The sequence below is a fragment of the Lynx rufus genome, unplaced genomic scaffold, assembly GCF_022079265.1.
Source record: "Lynx rufus isolate CCGP_SWC_20201006 ecotype Redwood Valley unplaced genomic scaffold, mLynRuf1.p SCAF_11, whole genome shotgun sequence".
NCBI classification, from domain to species: domain Eukaryota; kingdom Metazoa; phylum Chordata; class Mammalia; order Carnivora; family Felidae; genus Lynx; species Lynx rufus.
This window is the reverse complement of record NW_025814825.1, coordinates 30,911,047-30,934,159: the sequence shown is the minus strand read 5'-3', so window position 1 is coordinate 30,934,159 and position 23,113 is coordinate 30,911,047. Positions and strand designations below refer to the sequence as shown.

General features: G+C 45.5%; 1 long non-coding RNA gene and 1 pseudogene across 1 annotated transcript; both read right to left on the bottom strand.

The window, feature by feature from the left end:
* Positions 1-8,077: 8,077 nt before the first annotated feature.
* On the bottom strand, positions 8,078-16,297 carry LOC124506782 (uncharacterized). The gene is made up of 3 exons (XR_006960881.1): positions 16,181-16,297; positions 9,153-9,196; positions 8,078-8,165 (listed from the first exon to the last, which is right to left on the bottom strand). It is a non-coding gene; the product is annotated as an uncharacterized LOC124506782 (long non-coding RNA).
* On the bottom strand, positions 8,728-8,965 carry LOC124506781 (transmembrane protein 258-like; annotated as a pseudogene).
* Positions 16,298-23,113: the final 6,816 nt, after the last annotated feature.

The following is a 23,113-nucleotide window of genomic DNA, read 5'->3' as shown; positions in this document are numbered from 1 at the left end:
CAAAGGTCAGTCCTAGCAAAATGTGCAGCAACATAAGAGACCACGGAGAATTGTCTACTGAGAAGAGCCAGAGCAAGAGTGAATGTCTTCACTGTAGATGGGAGCAGGGACACAGTGTCCAGAATGACAGGAGGCTGAGCTGACAGTGTGACTCCAGATCCAGGGCAGGGGTGGTTTTGATGATGGGATGACAAGGCAGTTCTGGTCTGATGGAGTCTGTTTTTCCAAATAAATATGGCAGGGTAGGGAGACAGAGCTGGGAGTGTGAGGGGAGTGAAGACAGTATGATATATTGTCCTAGAAGATGGTGTGGTGGGCAGAATAATGGTTCAGCCACATCCTAACCACTGGAAACTGGGCATGGACCTTACATAGCAAAAGGAACTCTGTGGGTATGATTAAGCTAAGCATCTTAAGATGGGGAGATTATCCTGAATTATCTAGGTGGGCCCCATGTCATCACAAGGGTCCTCATAAGGGAAAGAGGGGGATAGGAGAATCAGAAGAGGGGGCGCCTGGGTGGCGCAGTCGGTTAAGCGTCCGACTTCAGCCAGGTCACGATCTCGCGGTCCGTGAGTTCGAGCCCCGCGTCAGGCTCTGGGCTGATGGCTCAGAGCCTGGAGCCTGTTTCCGATTCTGTGTCTCCCTCTCTCTCTGCCCCTCCCCCATTCATGCTCTGTCTCTCTCTGTCCCAAAAATAAATAAACGTTGAAAAAAAAATTTAAAAAAAAAAAAAAAAGAAGAGATCTAAGGACAGAAGCCAGGGGCTGGAGTGATGCAGGGCTACAAGCCGAGGAATGAGGGAAGATTCAAGAAACTGGAAAAGGTAAAGAAACAGATTCTCTAACCTTACCGCCTCCAGAGGAAATACAATACAGCCAATACCTTGATCTTACCCCAAAGTGTTATAGGCTGAATTGTGGGGTGTAGCCAGGTGGGTCCAGCAATGAGAGAGTGGAGCAAGAAAGGGGAAAGTTGATCTGAGGGAGTGTTTCTAATGATGACCTGTGGAATCTGAGCTATGTAGGGAAGGAAGTGAGGAAGGTGATGGATAATTGAAGGTAGGAGAGTAAGTAGATTAAAGGTGTCAATGGGGCAAACACTGATCTAATGGAAAAGAGTGAATTTTCTAAAATAAGTCAGCCTGATCATGTAACTCCCTTGCTTAAAACAGCCAGTGTGGTCCAATTCATGTCAGATAGCATCACATTCCCTAAATGGGCCTGCAAGGCATTCCTCTTTGAGCTCGGCCTGCAGCTCAAGATTCTCCTTTAGGATTCCACACTCTCTGCCTCCATTCGGCCTTTGCATATTTATTCCCATCTGGAACATTCTTCCTACCCTCCATCCTTCATCTGCCATGACTGACTCTTAATCAGCCTTCAGGCTCCACCTGGAATGCTATTTCCTCTGGCAAGTTTCCCTGACCCCTGGACTAGTTAGACCCTCTGCTGGAGGGACCTGGGATGCCCAGTACACCATTTAACTGTCACCTCTACCTCCAAAGCCTCTAGAGCAGGCACAGCACCTAGAACACAGAAAGATCTGCAAACAGGGGCTGAGTGAGTCAAAAATAGACACCATTTGAAATGGCTTAAATGGTTCAGCTACAATGATAAGGAACAGACCGAGGCGATCCCTAAGAAAATTTTCCAAGTCAGAGCTTTAGTTCCAGGGAACATTCTTGGTTACAACCTGACCTCTAGCCAGGGGGCAGGACCAGGTTGCAGTTCCACACTCCATTTTGTCAAGGTATCTGAAACCATCCCACCAACCAGTCTCTGGATGTCAGTACAAAGTGTTGGTCTTCATTTTTGTTGGCCTTGTAATATTTTTCTCAGCATTCTTGTTTTTCCTCTTCTTTCCCTTTTCCTGATAATGTTTTTGTGTAGATTCTTTTCCAGTTCCTTTTTGATAACTCATCTCTTTTGAGGTGTTTCTGACTCAGCTCTTTGAAGAAGGTTCATGTGAATAGGGCTCAGGGCTAGTCAAGGCTTTAATATGAGATTTTTTCTCCATTTTAAAAAATGGAAGTATCTGGCACATAAGAGAATATATGAAATATAAAATGTATATCTAAGATAAAGAAGCAAATAGAATAAAGACCAATGTACCTGGCACTCAGGTTACAAAATTGGGTGTTATCACCATTCTGGGGGCCCTCATAGTGCCCCCACTGCAGGGCAACCATAACCTTAAATGTGTGCTTACTAATCACCTATTGTTCTTCATAGATAGTCAATGTCTTTTTTATCCCTCCACATTAAATTGTTTCTCGTATACTTGGGCTTTCAAAGAAGCGGTTTTATGCTGTGTATCTTATTTTGTGATTTGCTTTTCCTAATCAACATTATATTTGAGAGCATGTTACAAGTTGGAGGAAGTGGTGACATTTGTTAGTCATTCTCCCTGCTGGGCAGCATTCCACTTTAATGGCTGTACACAATTTCTCCATTCTTCTGTAGAACGACCTTTTCATTGTCCCCAGGCTCTACGATGTTATCTATCTAGAACAACGAAACTCTCTAGTCCCCTGGGCCCTGAACCCAAAGTCACTTTGGACATAAACAGCTGGGACTTAGGATGTGACTAACGTTGCCCCTGCTAGAGGATGGCAAACTGGTTTCCAAAGTGGGTCACTGTGTAGATACCCCAACCCTCAAAGATGGCCCACTGCTCTATGCCTTTCATGTGTTTGGTTCCCATGTGTTGGTTCCCACCAACAGTGAGCAGAGAGTGGCAGACTTGGGGAAAAGCCCCCCCTTTTCTCCACCAAGTTGACTCTTTTCTGTCTAAATGGCTTGGGTGTGAGATTGCTTATTTGTACCCACTCTTTCTTCATGCAGAAAAGGCTGTTGCAACCCATCCTGACCTTGTAAGAAAGATGTTTACATTTTGCAGCACAGGATATATACTCCTATAGCCCCTTAGGAGCCCTCCCTCCCCTGCCTGTTTACAGCTCCTCTCCCACTTGGTGGTTCAGCTGTTCAGCTTGCCCAAGTTTATCTCAAGATCGTATTTGTTTTTATCTGATTTTGGAGAGAAAATGAAATGCCAACTTAACATCACTATCATTAAGCATAAAACCCTCGAGACTCTTAAAAGTGTCCACTTCCAAGCCCAGTCCCAGCCCCCAGCACTGGTGTTCCCAGATGAGGCCTTGAACATCTGTTTATTTAAAAACCTCTCTATCAACAATAGCCAAACTATGGAGAGAGCCCAAATGTCCATTGACTGATGAATGGATAAAGAAGATGTAATATATATGTCATGGACTATTACTCAGCCATCAAAAAGAATGAAATCTTGCTATTTGCAATGATGTGGGTTGAGCTAGAATGTATTATGCTAAGTGAAATAAGTCAATCAGAGAAAGACAAATACCATATCATTTCACTCATATGTGGAATTTAAGAAACAAAACAGAGGAAGAGATAGGAAGGTGGAGTGCGGGGAAGAGAAGAGAAGGAAACAAACCACAAGAAACTCTTAAAGATAGAGAACTGAGGGTTGATGGAGGGAGGAGGATGGGAGGTGGGCTAGATGGGTGATGGGTATTAAGGAGGGCATTTGTGATGAGTACAGGGTGTTGTATGTAAGTGATAAATCACCAACATTGCACTGTATGTTAACTAAAATATAAATTAAAAAAGTAAAAAATAAAATAAAAATCCCTCTAGGGGTGCCTGTCTGCCTCAGTCAGTAAAGCATGTGACTCTTGATCTCAGGGTTGTAAGTGTAAGCCCCAAGTTGGGTGTAGAGATTACTTAAAAATAAAATCCTTAAAAGAAAAAATCCCTCCAGTTTATCTGAACAGAGCCATGTTGGACAGATTTGACTTGGAAACTACTTTCCACCTAAGTCTTATTCTATTATTTTTCAACTGAGAACTAATCTTTTATGAATTAGAAAATATTGACATTCCAAATTCCTTTTCCTTTTTATATGAAACATGCCGCTTATTTAATAACTCTTTAGCAGCTGTGCATCTCAATCTGTATTTGGCCTGACAGATTAACATTTTATTTTTGTTTACTCAAATGATTGGGCTTTTATTATAAATTAGCTTGTTAATAAGGACTTGGCTTCTTTCTTACATGTTTCCTGACAGCAAGAGTCTTCCACATGTCCTACTTGCTCACCATGTAGATGGAATGAAATACTGAAGTCCCCTCCACCCCACCAATGCAGCCCATGTGGCTGTCCTGACATCATCCTGGTTTCCCATCCTTGAGCCCTGGGGGGCTGGCCATGTGCTCACATGGCCATCTGCGCCATCTGACTTTGTTAGAATTCAAATCTCAGCCTGCATCATGCACAGAGCTAAATGCTTAAATGTGCCACGTTTCATCAGTTTATCTCTAATTCATCCTGGAAAGGCAAGAAATGGCCATCAAGGGAAATATATTCCTAAGGATGTAAACACTTAACCAGGATTCAACTATAAATGCCTTCACTTTCTCTGGGTTCAGTTCCTGGAAACAATCACCAGGACTGTGTATTGGTCCTTGAATTTTCAATCACAATGAAACACTTCCTAAGACAGGCACCACAGAAGGTAAATCAGAATTTCCTTTGGCTGTTGTTGGCTTTTGGCTTTATTTCTTGTGAAATACATCCACTTGGTTTTTCCTCCTCTGGGATGGGCATGCAATTGTACAATTACCAATCTTTCTAATGTAAAACCTAAAGACAGCTAATGGCTCACAACATGAAATGTCACTTAGTGAATACTTTTCTGATTCTGGTTTGCACTTCTTTGGTCAAGCTAGAGGGATGTGTGTGTGTGTGTGTGTGTGTGTGTGTGTGTGGAGAGAGCAAGCAACACACATACATAATATTTTTATACTGATACAAAAGGTATTAAACACACAGTAAAAGTACAAAGGCTGGCTTTTGGACCCGTGGTAATTCAAGTCTTTCGGTCTCTCATGCTACCCCTGGGATGCTGGAGGGGGAAACCAACACTTTCCTACTGTTGGAACTACCATTGTCTGGGCATTTCCCACCTCCTTCCCTAAAGATAACTTGGGCAAAAAGAGAAGACACCCAGGTTGAGGGGGAGCTTCATGATGCTCTAGGACAAGACACAGTTATTTTATTTAGTGGATGCTCTCAATAGATCATCGCATTGTCTGCATATTACACCAGTGTTATTCCCCCTCTTCATATTTTGCCCTCTCATGTATTCCTACCTACCTATTATCTATCATCTATTATTTATCTATCATCTATCTATCTATCTATCTACCTACCTACCTATTCTCTCCCTCCTCCCTTCCTTATCCTAGAGTTTTGCCAGGCTCTGGAACTATGTTTAACTATGGAGTTATCATGTGGACATCAGATCTTGTGCTTGGTTTTAAAGGGAATGCTTCTAAAGCTTTAAATTAAGGGATGTTAGGGGCGCCTGGGTGGCGCAGTCAGTTAAGCGTCCGACTTCAGCCAGGTCACGATCTCGCGGTCCGTGAGTTCGAGCCCCACATCGGGCTCTGGGCTGATGGCTCGGAGCCTGGAGCCTGTTTCCGATTCTGTGTCTCCCTCTCTCTCTGCCCCTCCCCCGTTCATGCTCTGTCTCTCTCTGTCCCAAAAATAAATTTAAAAACAAAAAAAAATAAAATAAATAAATAAATTAAGGGATGTTAAAGGTTTGGGTTTATAGCCTTCAACAAGATTAAAGAAGTTCCCTTACGGATCTAGTTTGCTAAGAGGTTTTGTCTACTTTTCTTTCATGAGTCCACTGTACAGATCAAGCTTTGGGGAGTATTTCCCTGGTGCTTTAAAAGCAATGCACTCTGTTTTTTATGGTGGTTGTCCTTAAGATGCATACTTATATTTATCTATATTTGTTTCTTAAACTTAACACTATCCATTTCTTTCTTGCCACGAAAAGAACTTTAGCAAACACTCTCGCCCCTGCCACAACCCCCACCCCTGCCTGTCCTGTGCCTAGCTGGTGAGGTTTTATATATATTTGTGGCAGATGGGCTCACAGTGTCTTCTATTATCCTGGGTATTATTATGTAAAGATAGTCTGTTTCTATGAGAACTGCAAAAAAGAATCTCAGGATTTGGGTTTTCACTTAATAACTCAAGAAGTTGAACATTTTTTTATGGCAGCTAAAAGTATACTTCTGGGGATGCCTGGGTGGCTCTTGTGATCTCGCAGCTCTCATGTCGGGCTCTGCACTCTCAACACAGAGTCTGTTTGGGATGCTCTCTCTCCCTCTCTCTCTGCCCCTCCCATGTTTGTGCTCTCTCTCAAGATAAATTTTAAAACTTCTTTAGAACTTCTGGTTCTGTGAATTGTCTGCTGATGCCCTCACTGTTTTCTTCATGTTCCTTTTAGTTTTCATTATATAATACTTGTTGATTATAGAAAATTAGTAAAAACAAAAAAGTCAAACAGTAGGAAAAAAGTGGCAATCACTAAAATCCCCCTGTGCCGAGCTTAGTCATGTTACACATTGGATTTTGTGGCCTTTCAGGTTTTCTCTCAGATGTGCACGACACGGGTCGCCATGGAGATTTCCCTTGGATGTCCACACAGCAACTCCAACAGAGAGGCTTTATCAGGAAGGATTAATTCTATCCCCAAACAAATCCCAAAGAGCTATAGTGTAAACATGGATAGGACTCTGTTTATGCATAGAGATGTAGGCTCATAGCTCTCTGCACTGCTATTCTAGGGCAGAATAGCCCAGAATTGCTACTACAGCTCCAGCCATGACATACACATTCTGGGCAGCGAAGAGAAAGAAAGGGAGAAGGGTACACCCCCTTCCTAAAAAGAATACTGCTCAGAAACCACACACGGTCTTTTCTGTACATATCATTGCCTGTAATGTAGTCACAGGGACTACACAGGGAATCCAGATGCTGGGGAGGCTGGAAAAGATACCCTTTTGAATGGAAGCATGGCTGCCCCACTCCCAATCAGTGTGCTTTAACTCAGGAAGAAATGTCACAGAGATATCTCAGTTCTTCGGAGAATAAAAAATGAGCCCTAAAAAGATGTCACTTGCCAGAAGCCCATAGAAGTATAAATGATGCTGTATATTGGGGTATATACTAACCTTTTGGGGACAGATACTAATATTTTGGTCTCTGGACTTCTGCTTCTTCAATTATAGATTATGAGAGTTATTTCTACTTATTCTTAAGAACTTGAGGCAACCACTCAAATTTCTTTTGAGATGTTAATGTCAGGAAACATTCTCGCAGTAAACCCCCATACTGTAATACTGGGAAGGACACATTCAGAATAGAGGGATAGGTTTCACTGAAATCTTGATTTTGTTCTCAGATTAAGCTCAGGGATGACACGATCCCTCCCAAACCAGCACAGATAGAGTGCCTGCACTGGATGTGCTTCAGAGCTTTTCCATTTTTATTTCACTTAAAAATATAGGGAATATAAACGTTCATTTATGATCTCTTCAGATTATTTTAAACTATTAGTGGTTTTAACAGACACTGGAAAAGAGTATCCCTCCACAAGATTGTGATTATTTTTCTCTTGACTACTCTTTACTCTGTTTGCATAATAAATAAAAGACCAAGAAGAGAAAGAAACTCATCTAACATACCTATTGTTTTTCTTTTCTTCTTCATTCCTTCCCTGTCTTCCTCTTTTTTTCTCCTTCCCTCTCTCCTCCCTCCCTTCCCTCCTTCCTTCTCTCCTTTTCTTTCCACAAGATGAAAGTGAGAAGGGAGAACACTACCTCAACAGAGTGTTGTGGGGCATGTTGGTTGGAGAAAGCAAGGCTGAGATGTTTTGAGACTTTGAAATCTGGTTTAGTGCAGGCCTTTCAACTTGAGGGCTTAGAACCGTGTAAGTAAGGGCCATGATATGAGAGTTTGGGATTGGTAGACACAGAAAGGCAAAGGTTCAAAGAGTTTTAATGTATAAACTGTTGTTTCCTGCTTCCTATTGAGTTGCTGATGGGTCTTTCCAGAAGTTGTTGGAATAAACAATAAAGTTGTTTATGAGTGTCTCCTAGGGGAGTAAGGTTGTGCTGATGAAGGCAGCCCAATAGTGATGTCCCATTAGTGTAGACACTGAACTGTGGATGCAGCACCCCTGGATGGTCCATCGTACCTGGGGCCATCCCTGCATATCTCCATGTGATTTGAGTGTCATCTGAGGGTGGTCCTTTCGGCATCTATATGGTTTTAAATGAAAACAGGATCAGCATTACTGATTTTTCCTTCAACCTCAACTTCCAACATAGCTGAGCACAGCACTGTAACTGATCCTTCTTTATTTAAAATGATATTTTGTTGGGATGCCTAGGTGGCTCAGTTGGTTCAGCATCCAACTCTTGGTTTCAGCTCAGGTCATGATCTTGCAATTTCATGGGTTCAAGCCCCGCATCGGGCTCTGCGCTTGGCAGCATGGAGCCTGCTTGGGACTCTCTCTCTCTCTCTCTCTCTCTCTCTCTCTCTCCCCTTCCACCACTTGCACTATCTCTGTCTCTCTCAAAAAATAAATAAACTTTGAAAAATTTTAATGATATTTTGTTTATCGTGGACTTTTGGCATTCGTTTTGATTTTTAAAAAAGATTATATTAAAATATGATCTTGAGTACAGGGTGTTTTTTTTTTCCCTCAGTTTCATATCTGCCTTTATTGTGAGCTGCAAGTGAAACACTTCCAGCAATAGTAAAAAAATAATAATAATTCACAAAAGCAGGGATTTGGGGAAGCCACCTGGTTGTAACCCTTTATATGTAGATGCCAACCCAGAATAGCCAGAAGAAGGCTCCAAAGTCCATGAAAAGCAAGGCCACCAAGGAGGTGAGGAGCTTTTATAGATATCCTGAGTGTACTTGGTGGAGGTAATTTCATAAATGAAGAACCAGGTGGTGAAGAACATGCTATGGCCAACAACACCACAGTCAGATGGGAGAAGACAGCCAGGTTCACGGGACTGGTGTATCTGCTCATGACCTCAAGCTCCATTTGCCAGGCACAAGGTAATCCACTGCTCTGCCACTGGAATAACACATTGGCCTGATTACAGGGTTTTTGACATTCCCTGAAATATGCCCAGGCTGAGTGCCATACCTGCTTCACCCTACTCCCAGCCCTTCTTCACAAACCTCTTAGTCAAGGAGGTCTATTGCTTCAGTGGCTTGATCTAACTCACCTGTTAGTCCAAAGCACATGGGATCGCTCATTTTTCTGGGCCTCCTGTAAAGCATGAAGTGAAGAAACATAAGGAAAGAAGAAAGCAATCTAGAATTCCCCTTGAGTAGTTAGGGTTTCTGTTTGTAAGTCAAGGCCCAGTTTTTTCCTACTCGAATTAAGTTACCTAAATTCTTTTTCCCTAGAAGATAAATTGATGGCCCAGAATGGACACTGGACAATGTCAGGGGCAATCCCTTAAATAAAGCAATGAGTTTCCATCCAGTTTGTGTGTAGGAACAGGTAGGCTTTTGTGTCACAAATCCAATTACCAATCATTGAGAACCACTCAGTGGTCTATTTTTCACCAAAATACCCCTATGAGATAACCAAATAGCACTGCAACATTTTGAAACCATTTGTCAAGAAAAATTAGGTGTCAGCCAAGAATGTACAGATCATTAGGTAGATCCAGAGCAAAGAAAAATGTCTTCTAGGACTCGTGAAAGTGACACAGCCTCCAAATAGGCACCACCTGCTCCCTGGCCCTCTGCTGTCAAGGTCCCAGCTCAGAAAAGGCCATGTACAAAGATTTTAGCCCCCACCAAAGTCCCCAGTATTGGTAAGGTACATGATAGGAAGTTTCTGATTTTGAATGCCTGGCCTGTTGCTGTGTCTAAAAAGTCACCCTAGGGGCGCCTGGGTGGCGCAGTCGGTTAAGCGTCCGACTTCAGCCAGGTCACGATCTCGCGGTCCGTGAGTTCGAGCCCCGCGTCAGGCTCTGGGCTGATGGCTCGGAGCCTGGAGCCTGTTTCCGATTCTGTGTCTCCCTCTCTCTCTGCCCCTCCCCCGTTCATGCTCTGTCTCTCTCTGTCCCAAAAAAATAAATAAATAAAAATGTTGAAAAAAATAAATAAATAAAAAGTCACCCTAATAGTAAAGTCCAGTTGCCAAGGAAACAAGCTGACTCAGTATAAGAGATTGAAACAAAGGAAAACTGGGTGAGTCCCAAAGTAAAATGTGCACAAGCCTAACAGGAAACATGGTTATATGCCTTAGCCACTTCATGGGCAAATTACCCAGGGGTCAGCCTCAGGCCACTCTGTTTTGGACTATCCTAGGCCCAAAGTAAAAAGACTTGGACCGTCGCTGAGAACCCCTCACCCATAGCGTGTACTTCATGGACTCTTGAAGCTTGATGACCCTTAATGGGGGTCATTAAGTCATTTTTGTAGGACCCCGAATGGCACTCAGGAGTCCACAGGGTCCTGAACTGCCTCCCACACTCCCATTCAGCCCAGGCCACAGGGTTGCCTACAAGTTCCTTCCTTGTCCGTTTGGCATCTGGAAACAGGAATGAAAAAGGATCCAGAGAGAGTCAATCTTGGACTTTTCAGAGATGGATGGATCTCCTTAGATAAATGGTTCATAACTTTTCATGGGTCCTAGACCCTTTGAGAACTGAACTAATGCTGTTGGTCGTTTCCTCAGAAATTACACATCGTCATCTACATACAATTCTGAATACATCAGCTCCATACACAATATTGAATGTAACGTCAGGCACCCTTGGGCTTCACGGACCTCAAATTAAGACTGTTTCTCTAGGTAGACCTGCTTCTGAAGACTGTTAGGGACCTCTGAGATCCCAACAGAGGCAGAGCATAAGGAGGGGGCTGCCAGCATTCTCCTGGCTTCCGGATTCAGACACAGCAGACATCGGCCTGGAAGCTTGTGAGAAGAGGTTAGTTTTTCAGTTACCCAGGGAGATGCTGGCCAGGTCATCCACTGGAGAGATAGTCAAGAGCTTGCAGAAGGAATTAATTCACTTCCAGAGTCAGCCAGATAGCCCAGGTCCCAGGCAATAAAGACAACTGTTTACCCAATGGGTCTTCTGGGGAGTTGATCTCAGAAATTCTGAGCCTGCCCTTTTAGACAGCAGCCAAACTGAATGCCAAGCAACTTTGTGGTCAGTTGGGGTTAGACCAATGGTGCACAGGGCAGACTTGTTCTGAGGCAAGGATGTCCCTACCATTGTGTCAACATAAGAGTGAAAAGTCAGCCTTAGCCGGGGCCTCTGAAGGGCATCTTGACAACCTGAAAGCACTCATGCTTTCATGAGGCGGAAGAGGGACTGGGAAAGGGGTAGGTGGCTCTGAGCTCAGTGAGTCAGGGGGTGGCCTCTAGATGTAACGTGTGGGCTTCTCTTGCAGCCCCTCTGGCCCTGAGGTCACTCTCCCCACCTCCTTGCCCTTAAGTCAGGTGCTCTGAAAAGAACACACAGAAAGCAGAGAGAGCCTAAGAAAACTGGGGAGAAAATTCCTGGGAACAATAAGAACCTGCACATTTCTGGGTGCCTCAGCATCTGGGGCGGGGTGACAGCACAGTGCACCCCTCTTGAGGGGCAAATGGAGATGATAAACCCCATCACCCATGGATCCGCCCCTAAGTTGACAGCCCCCTCCATGATCAAACATTTGGCCTCACTTCACATGCCACCTACTCTGCTCTAGTGGAGAAGTCACTCTGCTGGGGCCCCCTTGCCCATTGCTTGAGGCGACAGCAGAGTGAGACTGAGGTAAGTGCACCAAGGGCAAGTACAGGCGGCAGGAGTCCTGGGAGCCGGAAGACAGGACCTCTCAGTCACAAGCTAGTTGTGGGATCTTGAGCAAGCGACCCGGTGTCTCAGGGTTTTCTTTCACTTCAAAAACTGTAAGCTCTGACAGAGGTAAAGCACTAAGTGCTCAGAACCCACCCAAGCACCATGAGCTCTCCTGTGCTGGCTCTCCTGACACCGTCCTCGCTGTGGAGGAGGGGGCATGATAACTTCAGTGACCCTTGGGGACACTGCTTCCCACACAGCACAGTCCTGAGGGCCAAATGGGATGACAAGTGACAACCTTGCTTTTGTCAAGGGTCCAGCAGGAACATGGTCATGAACTCTGGGGATTCTTCACATCCCAGTTCCTTCTGACAAGATGAACGGTGCCCATCCCGCAGGGCACAGCAGACTCTCTGTGGGAGCTTCTTTTAAATGACATAAAACAAAAGCATTCTTTTTACTAATCTTAATTTTGAAAATTTTCTTTCACATGAAGCCGCAGATACACAAGTAGGAAGAACCTTAAACATATCTTTGGCACAGATTCATAAAACATTCGCTTCACAAAAAATTCTAGAAACTGGAAGGGAAAAAAAGCATTCTTGAAAAGAATTACATTTATACTAAAGTTCTCAATCCCTAAGTGAAATGGAGGTCAGAGGGAGGCCCCTCTTCCAGCCCAAATTCCACTCCGGGAAAAAGAGAGGAAGCATTGCCTTGAGACCCCCGCCCTCAGGTCTCCCTAGAAATGATTTTACACTGCTTGTCTTTGAAACACTTGTTTCAAAATTTGTGCTTGCTATGAATACTTTCTTGGTGTTGTCACTTCTGTCCTGTCCTTGGCCAGAGTTTGCCCTGTAGCCACTGGCAGGGGTGAGGAGGTCAGGGGCTCTCTGGTACTAAAGAAAAGCTCGCCTGCATTCCAGATGGGTCCACAGTTTTGTCATTTTTCCTCCAGTCCTTGACTCCTTGTAAGTTTTTACTTGCTCAGATGGTTTTTGCTTGTTGCTTGGTATTTCTGCACTTTTTCACACCTTTCATTTCTCTCATCCTTTCTGCATATCTAAGGCCATCACCGCTGCTCACTCTAGCCCTATGGGCCTCTGCAGGCCAGTGTACCCCTCTGGAGCACCAGCAAGTGTGGCCTTGCACCTTCTGCACCCAGATTAACTGCTTTGAGGCCTCTTGGGGGATTCCCTAGGTGAGGCAGAGTCCCATTCTCGGGCACATTTAGAAGCTAGAGAACCAGTTTGAACATTGCTGATTGGTTGTGAAGGACTTTCCTAATTCCAGAAGGTGGGTCAAAAGAGCCCTCTTGACTCAGATGTGATTTTTCTGGAAAGATTTTATGAATATATCTTCTGAGAGCTGAATTTTAGATTCCAGCCTTGTGGGGTTTTCAAAAGGTAAATCTGCTGCTTTAGCCTTCTATTCACAATCTGGCCATACTCTAGGCACTTGCTATATTTCTGTGCAGGTATTTTTAAACTTTGGCTCAGTTCATCGTTGATTCACTCAATGTCTCCAAGAATAAAGTGGTAATAAGCACTGCCTTCCAGAACACATCAAGAGATGGGCCCAGACCATGGATGCACAGGCAGCACAGACCTTAAATCGCCCAGTCCTTCTTAACAGATGTTATTTCATTAAAAGCCCTGACCTTGCCACACCTTGAAGTCTTGGGCCTCTTGTAGGCCAGAGTCAGAGGTGTTGAGTTCTTGGGGCCACATGGGCCTCCTAGCATATCCAGCCCTCTTCATGCACTTCCATTCCCAGACTTGCTTCTCTACTCTCTGGTCTTCTCTGATACACAGTGAACCTCCTCACTTCACTCACTCTGTCTTTCACTCTGAGGGTCCTCCAATGACCTCCTTTAGCTGGTGTCTATCCTGTGATGGGCTCCTGGTCTGACACTCATTCTGCCTCTCTCACACACTGAGCTAGAAGTGGGGTGACCCCTCAATCCTGGACCTCCCCAACTCCTCACTGAACCCCAGGAACCTGATGCTTCCCAGGGACCCAATGGTCTGGGAAGATTAGGGGAGAGAAGACCCCTAACAGGAGAACAGCTGCTCAGAAACACTGTGTGGGTGGAGACTGGCACACCTCCTGATCTTTCCCTAGTCCCACCCCAGTGAAGCTGCACCCAGAACACATGACAGGATGTTTCTGTGGCAATGCTATACAACCTAAACTGTTGTCTCTACATCACTTCCAGGTCTCCACATCCCCATCTTTAATTCAGTGCTCAGATGTCCTCAGGCAATGAGCCAGAACACAAAGAAATGGCGGCTCAAATGGAGGCTCAGGGTCCTAGGGAAGGGATGGCCAGGGTACTTTTGACAGGAGAAAGAGGGCCTTGAGGTCAGGGCCTATGAACCTAGGGACCAATGCTGTACTACCTGGGTGATCAGGGATTTGGGGTTTAAAAAGCTTAGGTTAAGGAATAAGCGTAAAAGACCCATGAGAGGGAGCCTAGAAGTTCATGGAGCCCCAGGAAGCAGAGATATAGAACCAGCTAGTAAGGGAGTAATAGGGCAAGGGGACAGAACAGCTTGTCCTAATGAAGGCCTCCTCCATTGCAAAGCAGTCATATAATGAGCCTCCTGGCCACTGTAGACATGTGAATGTGAGCAGACTCCTTGGCATTCTTGCAAGGGAATCTGAGCCCTGGCTCAGATATTGGGTGGGAGTGAAGAAAGAGGCTCTTTGTAAGTGTTTCAAATCATAGTTACATATCACATAGTTTGAAGAACCAAATATCTCTCTAAGGCTGCATGACAGAAAACAGCGACTCCCTTTCTCCTTCTCCCACTGCCTGCTCCCAGAGGAAATCATTCCCAAGTGGGCTTTTCCATCCCTGAGCTCTGCCAGGTCACGTTTCACTTCCTCTGAGGTCCTGCCACCTTCTCCTCGGCTCTTGTGTCAAAGCATGTGTCCCTTGTTTGCAGAGGTAACTCCTTTATCAGTTTGTGTCATGTGAGACAAGATGTTCGGTCAAACTTTCCAGGTGACTCATAGCAGGTTTTCTTACTCATCCATATGTGTTTCCTTTACTTCTCTTTCTGTGCGGAATCTTCAAAGTGACCCTTTGCTGCTTCTTCTTCCTTAACTCATCTTGAAGGTGAGTTTTTCCTGGACCATATTTGCATAAGACATTTATGTCAGGAAGACTCCAGCGTTGTGTCCTAGGCTTGCACAGATTTTGTTGTGATTCAAGTTTTTGTATGTAATCGTGTTTCTCACCTTAAAAGAAGTAGTGGGATATTTTGTATATGAGAGGTTATAAAGGTAAGATATAAAGAGCACTAATAAAGGCCAGTATCTTTGTAAGTAAAGACTCAGCCTATGAAATAGAACACACCATTATCTCAGATGTCTTCTGCGTGCCATCTCAAGGGTGAAAAACATTGGCACTGGATGTGGACATAACCCCCTGACCCACTCTGAGGTCCACTTTTATCTTCCGTTTTCGTGATTTCCTTGATTTCCTTTGTAGTTTTACTACATTTGTGTTGTATCCTGAAAGGGCTGGCCTCCTATGCCCTTGAACATTCTCTGTCTGTGGCCTTGTGCCCAGGTCTTCCTCTCAAGTACTTGGGATTCAGCCTCAGCCCAGAGGCCAATCTCTTCATACAAGCCTTTTCGATGTCAAAAAACCAAGACTCAGCGTGGTTTTACACCCAACACATTTTGGCATTTCCTGGATAGCCACCAGCCCCAGAGGCTTGCCCCCTCACCTTACCGCCCTGACATGGCAATCATGTGCAAAAGAGACCCTAGAAATAATAGGTGTGGCACTACCCTTTACATTTAATTAGCTCCACATTTTTTATTAGTGCACCATTAAATGGTTGACCTGCTGACCTACTTATCTATCCCACGGGGTAGGAAAAGCTATAAAATCTAAAAATGAAGTTCAATGGTTCAGAGGTTAATTTCGTATAGGCAAATGTACAAAGCATTAATAAAATATTATATTAATAAAAACATTTTAGGGTCTGTACGCTTTACAGGGTGACTTGGAAAGCCGGGCTGTGTCCGTGAACTCATGCCCTCCGGAGACATGTGATATAGTTCTGTATCAAACCCCCAAAAAAGGTTACTTCTCTTCATTCTAATATTGCTGGTTACTGTTATAATTTAACCACTCAGTCTTGTCTTCAGCAGATGGTTTTCTGCTTTTGTGCCATGCTTGTTGGAAGATCCATTACAAGTTAAAAACCAGAAATTGCATATCCAACAAAGGACTGTCTCAAAGCCAGGGTGGAAGGGATCGGTTGGATACTAAGCAAAGGATGCTACAAAAAGACTCATGGGTACAGGATTCTTAGCAACAGCTAACATTACCTATAAGACTATCCCAGAGAACTGGGCAAGGAGTCCTAGGATTCTGAGTTTGAAGAGAAACAAGTAAGTCACCATGACTCTGGGGCTGGGGCACTGACCTGTTTCAAGAGTCCTCAGTGTATTGTTTCATTGTGCATTGGCATGGCATTGCCCTCAGTGTCCGGGGGGGCAAAGTCCCACAACTTCAGTCAATGGGCCTTCATGCTGACTTACAACCTCCACGAATAGACAGTAGCAGGCCTGTGCCCTGGTGGAGAAGAAAATGGAGACTCAGTGATAGCCAGCCCAGCAGGCCTCCTGCCCATCAGTCTCCAGCCCCCATAATGAGATGACACAACGAGGCTCATGCCTGGCGAGACATCTGTGGCTCATACTTCTCCAGGCTCATTGTCTGCTTCAGCCCTGCCCAAAAGGGGTCTTGGCATCAAGAAGAAATCTTATATTTTGAAGCAGTCCGTGATGTGGCCAGTCAGGACAATTTACCTACTCCCAGCCCTCAGCCTGCTCCTTTTCCCAGAGCAAGGCAGTGAGACAGAGAAGGCATTTGAGAGCAAGGCTAAAAACCAGTTGGGATCAAAGTCACACTGGCTGAGCTATGGAACCTGAGTGAACAACTCCTGAGTTCATGCCCCAGCTCTGCCACAGGAGCTGTGGCCGCTCTGCATTTCTGTTCTCCCTTTCTGTAGAATGATGATGAGAGCCTCACCATTTTGGCTTGTTACAAATCTTGAATAAATGAATGCGTTCAAAGAACTTAGAACAGCATAGCATCATGAGTGACCATGGTGTTATATCTCATTTTCACTTGGAGACCTGGAGGAAAATGGTTCCTTTGAGCTCTGATGGCCACTGATTCAGCCCCAGCCTGGATATCAGCTAACATCATGGGCAAGTGCTTCATCAAGGGCACTCATTGATGACATGGGAGCAGGTTTCTGAAGTCAGTACAGTATGTTCCTGTAGTTTCCCTAGAACAATGTTGTTCCCTCCCTCCTGCCAGAGCCCCTGTACCTGCCTGCGCCCCCTCCCTGCTGGAGAACCTGATATTTCTGCTTCCATTTTTGCCTCCACTTCTTCAGGGCAGAATTTCTGCTCCCCCAGGAGCAAGGTAGGTGAGAAAAAGGCTATGGCTGAGCTTCACTCCATGTTGCCAGACCTGAGCGACTTGCCTGACACATTGCCAAGCATTCCACGTAACAGATGCTTCTGTCAGAAATGCTGTCGTGTGTATCATTTGGAAGTTATAAAGCAATGTCTCCTGCTGAAGTTTACATTTCACCGACCTTTGAAGTAACATTTTAGTGAATATCCTTGTCAATAATTATCTTGTGCATGTCATTGTTTTATAGAATAAATTTTTATTTTTAAGGTTTATTTTTGAGAGAGAGAGAGAGAGAGAGTGTGTGTGTGTGTGTGTGTGTGTGTGTGTGTGTGTGCAAGTGGGGGAGGGGCAGAGAGAGGGAGACAGAATCCAAGCAGGCTCTGCGATGTCAGCATAAACTGTGCTTGAACCCACAAACTGTGAGGTCATGACCTGAGCTGAAATCAGATGCTCAACTGACTGAGTCACCCAGGCAACCCTCTTCGAATAATTTTTTAGTAATAGAATTATTGAGTTCGTGTAAGAATTTTGACACATACAGCCAAATAAGACTTCCAAACAACTTGCGACCAATTTACACTCTTACCAGCAGTAAACTAGTATTCCTGTTTCCTGAACCTTTGCCAAATGCATATTTCATAGCCTCTATCTCTCTATCTCTATGTATCACTGCCAGTTTCCTAGACAAAAAATTGTAAGTCTTTGTGAATTATAAAAGTTCCCGTGAAAGTTTATCAGTTGGCTATTGCCAACATAGCAATGGCAATCCACAGAAACAACAGGGGATCCCTTCTTAGGCTCTTGGCAGTAGTTTAGAGAAGGAGGAGTGGAGCAGTGGGGAGCAATGGGATTTAGCCATGAACCAGATAGGACATGGGGGAGAAAACAGGGTCAAAGCCGGCTCCTTCCCTGGAAATGGGGAATGCTGATGGATGATCAAGTTTTTTGAAGCATGATCATCAGTAATTTTATCTTGACCAGGCTCAATTTGAGATCGTTATTAGACACCCACGTGTGGATGTATATAAGGTAGATTGCCATTTGGGCCTTGTGTCCAGAAAAACGGACTGGAGACAGCAGTTTGGAGAGTCAGCCCACAGGATTGAACCGACAGCCTCAATAACTTCACTTAGCAGGGTGATGAGAAAAAGAGGAAAGGTCTAAGGCTAATCCTGCCACCATCTCAGGTGGAGAAGGCGAGGCTCAGGGGGACCCACTGAGAAAAGACCAAGGAACGTCCCCTCAAGCAAAGTGGGAAAAGGACTTCAAGGAAGAGGGAAGGTGAGGTAAAATGGAAAGCCTGGAGGTGTGGCTGGGAGCGAGAAATGGGTACCACCCCCGCAGGGGCAGTTAGTGCAACCTCTTAACCACTATAAGCAGGGCTCCAAATCCACCTCCCCAAAAGGCTCTTCCTTCCTCAGGGTCATGGATAGCCCAACAGCTCCACACGTCATTTACCGGACGCAAAACTCCCAGACCACACACACCCAGTCCCAAGTCCTAGGTCCTAGGGGTGAGCAGTGGGCCAGACTGCCCCCTTCCAACACTCCCCTCCAACCCAATGTCTGACAGTGGGAAAGGCGCACTTTGCTCAAGACGCCCAAGGAATGTTATTACCTTGAGGAAGAAAGGAATGATTATGGAGGAAGAAACAACTTTGGTGTCGGGGACACGGAGTCAAGGACTTGAGAGGCCAGGGTAAGTAGAAAGAATCTGCAAGGTGACACAGATGAGGAGGAGGGGCCCAAACCTTCACTAACCAACAAGGGGGACGGTGGGGACTCCGAAAGACTTGTTTTCGCGCTGTCGCAGCCCGTCAGCCGCTCACCTGCTCCTTGGGTGCCTGTGCCTGTCTCCCTAGGTGAGGCCACTTCCTCTGGGGAAAGTCCTCCTCTCCCCAACTGGCCCAGGCTGTTTGTGATCCCCTTGGCAACACGGGGCCCAGGGCGGGACCGCGAGGGGCGGGGCCGGGAAGGCGCTATTGTGATGCGCCTGGAGCGGAGCCGCGGATTGGCCGGCAGGTACGGCGTGGGGCGGGGCTAGCAGAGGGGCGGGCCGAGAGGCCACCAGGAGGCTCTTGAGGCCGCCGCAGCTAAGGGAGCCGGCCAAACACTCAGGAAAATTCCCATTGCTGGGGCCTGGCAAAGCTAGAAGGAGGGAGGGGCGCCTGGCTGGCTCAGTCGGCAGAGGATCCGGCTCTTGATATCCGGGTTGTGAGTTCGAGTCACACGTTGGGTGTAGAAATTACTTAAAAAGATATAAGAAGGCGCATGCCCTTTACCACTGGGAGTGAAGAGGCTACGATAGGCTACGGAGACTTCAAACACAGTGAAGGAAGTGAACCATGGTCCTGCAGTGGAACCTTCCATGCACCCCAGAAGGCCTGGAATGAAGCTCTAAGGGCCTCAGGCAGGACGGGAAAGTTGTCCACGAGGTGTCCTCTGGGGGTCGGAGCTGGGCAGAGCCCTGTGCTCTTCTTGACACGTTTACAGAAGTGCTGGTGGCCCCCTGCCTGAATACCTGATGGGTCTGGTTATCAGGAGGAGTTCTGAGCGTATAGTGTGGGGAGCCATTTTCTTCTGGGGAGTTCTTTTTATGGGGGACTACTTCCTATACTACGAATAAGTGGGGCAGCAAATAACTTTAATTTGGCCATCAGGACCGTGCTGTGGAGTAGACAGGGCTTACCAAGGCATGGAAAAATTATTTTATTTCAGCATTTCAACAGCTAGTAAATATAATGCCAGCCCATATTTACTGAGCCCTCACTAAGCCTGTCACTGACTGTTCTGAGCTTCTACATAGAATAACTCATTGCATTCTCAGCCTGGTAAGGTAGGTTCTGTGATTAGCACATTGGTTGGGAAGCACAGAGAAATTAAGGGAACTTCCAGGTCCCACAGCCAGTGTATAGCAAAGTAAGGAGTTAGATGCAGTCTCTCGGGCTCAAATCTTTCCACACGTGACTGCCATACCTGTGAGCTCCAAGAATCTAACTCTCTGTCGTCACCCGGTTTTCAGCCTGGCTCACAAATTTATTCTTGTCCCATTGCCTCTCTGTGGGAGATGAAGGGCAGGGTGAGAACCATGGGAAGGAAAATAAATTGTACCTCCCAGCCACAGCAAGGAATGCTTCAGGTTCTAAGTTTTCTCTTTGATGCCAGGGCTCCTGTGGGCTGAAGCTGAGAGTGGCCCCCTGGCCTCAAGTGCTCCTGAAGAGATAGGAATCTCCCAGATGTCAGCATGTTCTACAGTTGTTCTTGACTAAACAGGCAAACACACAGATAGGAACCAGAGATTTATTTGCAGAGTGAGTCAGTGGGAACAAAGCAGTTCCCCTCTGTTATTTACAATAATTTCCACAGCCCTGCACTAGAGGGCGACATATGGTTACTGCGGGCAGGCACCACTCAGGCCCCCCTGGCAGGCCACAGACTTTCAATATCTCTCAATGAGTGAAATCAGAGTTATTGAAGGACCATGCAAGTTATGACCATTTCCTGTTTCTCTGTTAATTCATGATGTTGGAACCAAAGTCCGCTCTTCCCCAGTAGCCCCCAGTAACTGAGCAAAGAAGGAGGCTCACTTGGCCATCTCCACCCACTGCTGCTCTACTCAAAAGGCAGTCCTTGCTCTGAGCTCCTGCGGAGATGACCAAGACTTTCGCAAGCCTGCAGCAGGGACTGAGACCCCCTCTCCCCAGGCCTACATCCTTCTGCTTTATCTCTCACAGGAGTTGCTCCCCAACCAACCTCTTGCACTTCTCACTTTGACCCAGAGCGTCTGAACTGATACAGTCTGTCTTCAGTTGCCAACAATCAGATTTGGGGTCTAGTGAGAAGTTTTTCAACCATCAGCGTGGATCTGGTGCCTCCTCTCTGCTCACCCTGTGATGTGTGGAACAGATATTTAGGGTGTGGGATAATGGCAAAAAGAACAGAAAGTTAGATTGGGCCAAATTTAATGAGGTAGGCCCATTAAGCAGAAAGTACAGATAACAGATTGTTGTAGCTCGAGGGGCTAGAAAGTATTATAACAGGGGTTTTTTGTTGACTAAAAAAAGATGAACCCCAAAGTGGTCTACGCTAAATGAAGTTGAAATTCCAGAACTGCCTTGATATACTGTAGAGGAAGGTATCCAAAGAAAAGGGAGATGGTAATATTAGGGTGTATTTATTGATAAGCAAGAGCTGCTCACCCACCCCAGGAGGGTCCAGAAGAGACACTTTTCACCATGACTGTAAGAAATAAACTTGTGAGGGGCCTCCAGCATCCTTGAAGATCAAAATTTACAGTGGGAACTGCTGCCACTGAATTGGATCACCAAATGCAATGGGGATAATTGGATCATGAAGTGGCAAGGGCTAAGTGATGGCCCTCCGTCACCAACAGGCAAGGTGGTCATGGTCACCGTTATGAACAACAGAGTCAATGCAATAATCAGAACGGTCTGACTCACAGAGACCTTATGATGTTGGCTAATTGATCACGGTATCCCTAGAAGAGAAGTAGATGAGCACCCTACTAAACTCTTACTTGATCTGTATTAGTAGACGAATTCTAGGTCAGGTGAACAGAATTCTAACCTGAATCATAAAAACAGAGAGTCACAGCCTTCATTCGATTCCCAGTCTTATGCCATTTTACAGACTCAGAACTTCTTAAATAAAGGGGAGGCCAGGTCCCTTTGAGGAAGGACCCCACTAAACTGCCAAAAACTTATATTGTTACTCTTTCTCTCAGTGTTCCCCAAAGGGACTAACAGCTACTTGCCAGGCACTACTGTGCATTGGAGAAAGAGAAATAATTATACCTTTCAGAGATTATTGGACACAGACCCTCAACTGATTCCTGGAAACCCACCATTCAGAGCAGAGGCTTATGGAACACAGGTGATCCATGGAGTTTTCACTCAGGTTCATCTCACAGTGGGCACAGTGGATCCCTGATGCCACCCTGTGGTTATTTGTCCAGTTCCAGAATTGGAATAGACACACTCAGCAACTGGCAGAATTCTCACACTGGTTCCCTGACCTGTGGAATGAGGACTATTACAGCAAGAAAGGCCAAATGGAAGCCACTAGAACTGCCTCTACCTAGGAAAACAGTAAACTAAAAGCAATACTGCATTCTTAGAAGGTTTGCAGAGATTAGTGCCACCATTGAGAACTTGAAGGATGCCAGGAGTGATTTCCACCACATCCTGACTCAACTCCCCTATTTTGGCCTGCGCAGAAAACATAATGATCTTGGAGAATAACAGTAAACCTGGTTGTTTATTTTCCCTGGAAGTAGAGATGGCCAGAGGCATAAGTCTCTGTCAATTCATGGGTTGCAGCCAGTATTTGGTTAGATGAGCAGGGATTTGGAAGCAACACAATTGGAAAATTGGTGATGGTGAGGTTTTGGGAAGAGGTGTGTGGATAGATCTCTCTGGCAAAGAAACATGATTTTTGCCCTGTGTGAATGCTCACCAAAGGGTGATCTCAGCAGAGGAGTATTTTAATAATCAAGTAGATAGGATGACCCATTCTGTGGTTACTGTTCATCCCCTTTTCCCAGCCACTCCAGTCATCACCCAATGGGCTTATGAACAAGTGGCCCTGATAGCAGAGATGGAGGTTATGCATGGGCTCAGCAACATGGATCATTCACCAAGGCCAGCTTGGCTACAGCCACTGATGAGTGCCTGACTTGCCAGCAACAGAAACCATTAAGTCCCCAGTATGGCACCGTTCCCAAGTTGATTATGTTGAACAGCTTCCATCATGGAAGGGACAACAAACACTTTGGTTCAATGGAAAGAAATGCTTACTCTGGATATGGACTCCCCTTTCCTGCCTGCAATGCTTCTGCCAAAACCACCACCTGCGGACTTGCAGGATGCCTTATCTACCATCTTGTGTTCTACACAGCATCACTTCTGGGG